Consider the following 7978-nt stretch of genomic DNA (forward strand, 5'->3'; position numbering starts at 1 on the left):
GTGCGATATGGCAAAGAGAGAGCTGAAGAGAGATTAAAAGAATAGATAATGTATTATAATGATAATGTGAAGGGGCATAGGGTGCACAAGAGAGTGGACAGAGCCAATTGACAATTTACCCACAAGGAGAAACCATAAAGGGCCATTTTATTCTTTATTTATTTTGAGAGGAGGCGGGGATAAATGAGGGAGAAACAATTTATAAAGAGTGGGGAAGAGGAATAAGATGAATAGAGATGACTTTTAAAGACAAAAATTAGGCCAATCAGAGTGTGTGTGTGTGGGGGGGGGGCAAAGCCGATCAGTGCGCCCCCCCCCCCAATTTGACAGGCTCAATTAAAAATTGTAATGTAAAGTGTGTCCCCCTTCTGAAAGTGAAGACCCCCCTTTTTTTGCTTTTCAAATTTTTCCTTGAGAAAATGTGCCCCCCTTTGGAAAAATCCGAGATCCGCCCTGCCTGAAACTGATGAAGTTTGGTAATGACATGTCACTTATCTGTGCTCTTAAAGATTGAACACAAAGAAATTAGATTACCCACCCCCTGCAAAATAGAATTAAATGATCATTATCAATATAATTGGAAAGGCTTGGCGTAAAAAAAACACTCTATTAATTACAGAAAATTGATAGGTTCTAATTACACTGCGATGTGAAACATGCATCTAGTGATTCTGATCTGGAGAACAGCAGAGAAAGGTCGTAATTTTTTTTAATGAAAAAACCAAATTACAAAACCAGTATTAAAGTGAAATGTTCAAACTAAAATACATTATTATTTATATTTTAACTTTTTGTGAAATAAACTAGTTCGTAAATATCTCCCCCCGCCCCCCCCCCCCCCGGTCTTCCCCTTTCATTTTATACACCGATGTTAAAGAGAAGATAAAAAATCGTCCGATTCACCCCCCCCCCCCCGGCCATCTCCAGGTTAAACAAGATTAAGATTGTGTCAGGCTGTGGTACTGGTGCTAGTGTACGTTGCATGTCATTTGCAAACGATGCATGCATGATGACTCATTGTAGTGAAGAACGCTGATTGGTCAATAGTAGTAAGCAGTAGATTAATCACGTGATGAATATATTAAATTTCATGAATAATTAACGCAAAGTTGACCTCGCTCAATGCGCATGCGTGATGCTGATCTCCGCTTTCTGCGTCGTCATACAAAGAGTCTATTGGAATGTGTGGAGCAGCGAACTGATGAATTATTCATGTATATGCAAATGGGGGCTTAGGATTTGCCCAAATGTCGCCAACAAAATGGCGGAGCTTTGGGGGCCTGGTGAAACTCCGCTTCTGCATCCGGTCAGAATTGAAGAAAATTTTGGAGGGTCAAAAGTGCACACTGCTCCCATTTTTCGTATACAAGCCTATGGACACCGCCACTGTTTTGGTACACCAGCGAAATGAAGGCGTGGTCACGGAACGTCCTTCGCGCATAGCGTAAAAATATGTTAATTAGTATTTTGTCACTAATTAGCATAATGCGCGACCTGATTAATATCGTTTATGGTGTCTGTCAGTGATTACATCATGTCAGATCATTCGTTTTTTTCCTCCTCAGAGTTTTATTATTCATCTATTTTAATGATCTATTTGTTATTGCTTGTTACGATTATTACTGCATCTTTGCTTTGTTTTAGCTGCAAATGGCCAGGATCTTTGCTAAAAAATATTACAGAGGAGGTTCCCAAAGAAAATGTTGCCATATATGATGACATCTCTTTAAGTTTCTGGAGCCCTTTTTTCTTTTTATTACAGAAAACGAAATGAACCTCTTTTCATAATATAAACAAAGATAATAACAAATCAAATTCTTTTCCATAATTGTAGTCTCCAATATAAGTCCTATTATGAATAGCAGTCCTCGGAGCACTTAATTTTAAATGGCGACTTCTATGTCAAACATCAATAATCATGACCTAGGTATATACCATATTTTAGGGGGGAGGGGGTTCTCAAAATTAAATAGGCAAGAGAGCAAACCGATCGTAGGCTATTTCTTTTTTATTTTCAACTGAAAATGAATCTGGTGTAATTTTCATTTGGAAAGAAAAAATACATTTTATATGCAGGTTTCAAAAATTTGGAGAAATAATTAGCCCCCCCCCCCCCTGTTACACCCACAAATGTAATAATCGCCCACAAATGTAATAACGCCCACAAATGTAATAACACTTTACCCACAAATGTAATAACGCCCACAAATGTAATAACACTTTACCCACAAATGTAATAATTTCACCCACAAATGTAATAATGCACTTTACCCACAAATGTAATAATTTTTGATCGCCCACAAATGTAATAATGACTTTACCCACAAATGTAATAAATTTGAAGGGATTTTTGGCGAATCTGTTCTAAACTAAAATCCTACAGTAATGCGTCCATATAGCACAAAAGTGCAAAGTCTTTTTTCCAGACCCGGTTAATAAAACATAATAGTACAATTCCAAAGTCTTTTTCCAGACCCGGTTGTTTCAAAATTATAATATACGTCCAAAGTCTTTTTTCCGGACCCGGTTAATTCAAAAATTATAATGCAAATCCAAAGTCTTTTTTCCAGACCCGGTTGTTTCAAAAATTATAATATACGTCTAAAGTTTTTTTTCCAGACCCGGTTGTTAAAAAAATTATAATATAAGTCCAAAGTCTTTTTTCCTGACCCGGTTAATTAAAAAATTATAATGCAAGTCCAAAGTCTTTTCCAGACCCGGTTGTTTCAAAAATTATAATATACGTCTAAAGTCTTTTTTCCAGACCCGGTTGTTTAAAAAATTATAATATAAGTCCAAAGTCTTTTTTCCTGACCCGGTTAATTAAATAATTATAATGCAAGTCCAAAGTCTTTTTTTCAGACCCGGTTGATTAAAAAATTACAATATAAGTCCAAAGTCTTTTTCCAGACCCGGTTGCTTAAAAAATTACAATATACGTCCAAAGTCTTTTTTCCAGACCCGGTATTTTCAAAATTATTATAAGTCCAAACTAAGATACAATAATGATATTCTGGTATATAAAATAAAATGAGAATCGAGCTTAGTCTTTTCTCCAGACCCAGTTAATTAAAACTGGTGGAAAAGTAACAAAGACCCCAACTCTCTTGTAAATGTTAAATAACATGGAAATATAGCGTAGTCTTTAATCCAGACCCAGATCTTTCAAATAACAAATGAATAATAATAATAATAATAATAATAAATTAGTAATAATAAAAAATAAAAAAAGACCCACGATCGTATTTATGTTGAATAACATGGATATATAGCGTTGCCTTTCCTCCAGACCCAGATCTTTCAAATAACAAATGAATAATAATAATAATAATATATTAGTAATAATAAAAAAGCAAACAAAGACCCACGATCCTATTCATGTTATAACATGGAAATATAGGCTAGTCTTTCCTCCAGACCCAGATCTTTCAAATAACAAATGAATAATAATAATAATAATATATTAGTAATAATAAAAAAGCAAACAAAGACCCACAATCCTCTTTATGTTGAAAAACATGGAAATATAGCGTAGTCTTTCCCCCAGACTCAGTTATAAAAATCATTTAAAACACAACAACAACAACAACAAAACAAAGACCCTGCAATTATTAACATTGAATAACACAGAAATATGGTGTAGTCTTTCCTCCAGACCCAATTATTTCAAAATAACCAAAATCATTAAAAAAGAATAACAGAATCTAAGGCCCAACTATCCTTCAAACTGAGAACCTTCAATAAATAAAAGTTTAGAGAGTTTTCTTTATTCCAGACCTTGTCATTTCAAAAATAAGATAAATGAAATCCTCATAACTAAGACTCAATCATATTCTTGTGCCTGTTCAACATGAATAAGATGATTGGGGGAGTATTTCATCAACATTTATGTCCGACAAGTTGTCAGATCTGACAACTGTTCTTGATGTTGATTGGCTAAAAAGCAGTGCTACCAGTGTCGGATAAAACGTCAGTCAACAACTCCTTTCATGAAATGCTCCCCGGGCTCTAAGTTTTGATGTTGTTTTTTTATTATAAATTTCTTTGCCTGGAAGAAAAAATGAATGTTTAATTACATCATTTATTACAGGATGTTAGGCTGGAAGAGGGTTAACTTTTTTTGTTCTTTTTTTTTTTAATAAACTGGTCTGGTCAAATTAAGTATGCGTTATCACAAGGGTTTTATAGTTTTGAAGATGCTGGGGTCTACGTTTTAAGATTAATGTTTAGCTTAATTTGTATTTTAAAGAGAACTGGGTGAGGGGTAAAGACAACACTCTAAGCCCAAGCATTTTAAGTGGGTTTAATTTTGAAGACTGGCCTTATAATTAGCTGTGATTTTTTTATCAATATTTGTTTTATCTTTTAAATAACCGGGTCTAGACGAAAGACTAAGCATAATACTCGTGTTATTCCACAAGAATAAGAATATGACAAAGTGTTTTGTTTTTAAGATTGTTTAAATCATTTTTAGATAACTGGGTCTGGAATAAAGACAACGCTCTAAACATGTTCTTTTCTACATGCATGGTCTTAATTTGAGGATTGTTGGTTCTAAGAATCGTTTTTGGGGGTTGGGTTTTATTGATTTTTTATTCTTGAAGTAATTGTGTCTGGAGGAAAGTCGATCTTCGACAATCGGTCTTCATGTTATTCCACAGAAATTAGATTATTGGGTATTCGTTTTAGAATATTTGTAAAAACTATTTTATTTTTTCAAAAAATAACCAAGTCTGGAGGAAGGATGTTTGCTTTACCCATGCATTATTACAATGTTTTGTAGGGGTCGTAGTATTATAAAAAAAACTGGGTGTGGGGTAAAGACATATCTTTTTTACTGGGTGAAACTTTGGAAAATTGGTCTTAGATTTGAAGTTTTTTATTCATTTTTTAATAGCCGAGTCTGGAGGAAAGACTTTGGACTTATATTGTAATTGTTTAATTATCCGGGTCTGGAAAAAAGACTTTGCACTTTTGTGCTATATGAACGCATTACTACAGGATTTTAGTTTAGAACGGATTCGCCAAAAATCCCTTCAAATTTATTACATTTGTGGGTAAAGTCATTATTACATTTGTGGGCGATCAAAAATTATTACATTTGTGGGTAAAGTGCATTATTACATTTGTGGGTGAAATTATTACATTTGTGGGTAAAGTGTTATTACATTTGTGGGCGTTATTACATTTGTGGGTAAAGTGTTATTACATTTGTGGGCGTTATTACATTTGTGGGTGCAACACCCCCCCCCCCCCGTCATGAACAGTAAGGTCTTATAATTGCTTCTTTCAAAACAAACTGAACTTTCACCCCCCCCCCCCCCATCTCTCTCTCTTTCTGTCTGTCTGTCTCTCAGAAACTGACATAACTATATGCATACAAGCAAATAATTCTCCTGTCATTTTACTTTCTTTCCCACTCTTATCCTTATTTTTCTTGAATAATATTTTAATTGACTGCTGTTTGATCTCATGTAACAGTGGCATCATCACATTTCAGTACAGTGCAACATCTTGTGCCATTTGTGCATAACAGCTCAGAAGCAATACATCATCACAATTAATTGATAAATGAAAATTACCAAGATCAAAAAATTCAATTCAAAATTAACATGTTTATTAAGGAATCCATTTTCTAAAACATTGACATTAACATAAAAATAATAATTAGCATCTACCAAGCATTAAATTGTATTTAAAAAAATGAAGGCAATGCATAGCTAAAAAGGGCTGTTACTGGGTAAGGGTAGTATGGGGTGGGTATATAAATGTACAAAAATAGGATTAAGTACATTTTTCTACATTGTACAATGTTTGTTAAAATTTCATTCAAAGGATCTCGATGAGCCTATAGTTAATATTCCATAAAAGAGCATAAAAACCTTTGATATTCGTTTATTTTCTTCCACAAAAGTTTGTCACTCAAAAAAATGGGTGAATTCCTTTCAAATTTGCTGACAAGAAATAGTCTACTGATGTGAGAGCACTCCTCATAAGGGGGGGGGGGGTGGGACACAATGCCAGAATCCTAAAGAGTGCCTTCCCCAATCAATACATTAGCGAATCATTAACAAAATTTGATTTGTCTACTGTCACTGTGGTTAGAATTCAATCTATTTTTGAAATATAGTCTATTTATATATTATTGCAGTGGTAGCCCATTTCACATTTTTTAAAAATGAAGATAACAATAAATGCAACTTAATAACCCTACATAATTTATGAAGACTTGCAGTGGCGTACCGTGGGTCACGGCATCGGGGGGGGGGCACCAGCAAAAATTTTGAGACCGTTTCAATTCTCTTCTTGGCACTTATGTTGTGATACCAGTACTTAAACAGCTTAGGAAGTGGGAAACCTGCATGGTAATAAAGAGAAAAGAACATAATAAGCTGTAAATTATTTTTACTCATCTAGTCCAGTTTAGTAAAAAAAAGATGTAAACTCTATTTTATATCTTCAGTGATAAAACAAGTTTAGCACATGCAGTCACTTTCGTCCCACATCCAGATAAATTCATATATCAATATAACTATCTACAGTATGTTTTGAAAATAAAGAGTGCAATTTAATTCAAATATTTATCAGAATTTTGTGATAACTGTTAATATCTTGGGTTTTTTATGCAAATGCATGTATAGACAGGATATATGGATAATTAGTATGCAGTGTTAGAAATGGAAATACTGGTGAATCTGAATTCAAACATATATTAACTCACAATGGAACTTTAACATTACATGATATCGCATCATGTTTCAGCACAATTGGCCATAGCCCACCCCCTCCCAAAAAAGGGGAAATATTCATTTTTTTTTTTTTTTTTTTTTTTTTTTTTTTTTTGGGGGGGGGGGGGGGTGATGAGCTTAGATACAGCCTGTATATAATCAAAACAGTAAGCATACCTTGCAATTTTCCCATTCAGATATCCTGTTCCTCATTAGATTGTAACTAACACTTGCTGATCGGCATGGTTCTCAATTTTGTACTTCTGACTAGGTGTGAACTGCTAAGAACTTGGTCCCATTGGATCTGCAATTGACAAATTAAATTTGAGAGTTTTAGAGATAATAAAATAACTCTTCTTAAACAATATTTTTGAAATTTCCAGCTGCCCATATCCCAGGTCTATGAATGAATATTCCAAACTAGAACAAACAAGTTATCTGGACCCGAAACTTCATTCTCTATCACATAGAGGCATAGGCCTACCTCACTCTGTTTATAAAAGTAAAATGATTCCAACCACATATTTCTACAGCTGTATATAGCTGAATCTGGTCTATGCTGGGCCTGTATAACTTAAGAATCACATCACATTTGAATGAAGTAAACACTAAGAACGTTTTCAAATTACCACCCCAGGCCGGGCCCAGGGTATCCTGTTCAAATAGACTTGATTTAGGTCTAGGGTAGGCTACGCCATTTCATTCAAATCTAAGACTAAGACAAGTAGCCTAACACTTAACATACAGACATTAATGCTAAGTCAATCGTATTTCAACACTGATTATTCTGAATTAAAGCGTTCCTGAATAAAAGAAACTGCTGAGAATTATACTTATTCATATGAAGATGAAATAGAGGGGACGGACTAGGCCTAAACTTCAACTTTCAAGCTTGAAGTTTGGGCCTAGTCCGTCCCCGCTATTTTCATACCCCATGACTACATCGACAATCTCGCTAGCCGGCTAGCACCGGCGATATCAAAGGCCGGTCCCCGCTCTGACTATATCCCTACATTGACCTAAATTTGAATAGGCCTAAAAGTAAAATCGACAGTTTGTCGTTACTAAAAAACAGGAGGTCGGAAACAAGTCCACATCTACCCCTGATAATTGTCTAATCACAATTAAACTGAAATACAGGTTTACTTTGGACCTATATGAAGCATTCCGATGAATGTCTAGATCTACGACAAACTATAGACCCCTAGATATAGTATTTTTTGGGAAACTCAATGATCACACTTTTTTAT

The 7978-nt window shown here is 34.5% G+C and overlaps 1 long non-coding RNA gene across 1 annotated transcript; it reads right to left on the minus strand.

Annotated features, from left to right (window-relative positions):
* Window positions 1-5595: 5595 nt before the first annotated feature.
* LOC135156165 (uncharacterized) lies at window positions 5596-7034 on the minus strand. The gene is made up of 2 exons (XR_010295318.1): window positions 6906-7034; window positions 5596-6358 (listed from the first exon to the last, which is right to left on the minus strand). It is a non-coding gene; the product is annotated as an uncharacterized LOC135156165 (long non-coding RNA).
* Window positions 7035-7978: the final 944 nt, after the last annotated feature.

This window comes from Lytechinus pictus, chromosome 12 (assembly GCF_037042905.1).
Source record: "Lytechinus pictus isolate F3 Inbred chromosome 12, Lp3.0, whole genome shotgun sequence".
Lineage (NCBI taxonomy): Eukaryota > Metazoa > Echinodermata > Echinoidea > Temnopleuroida > Toxopneustidae > Lytechinus > Lytechinus pictus.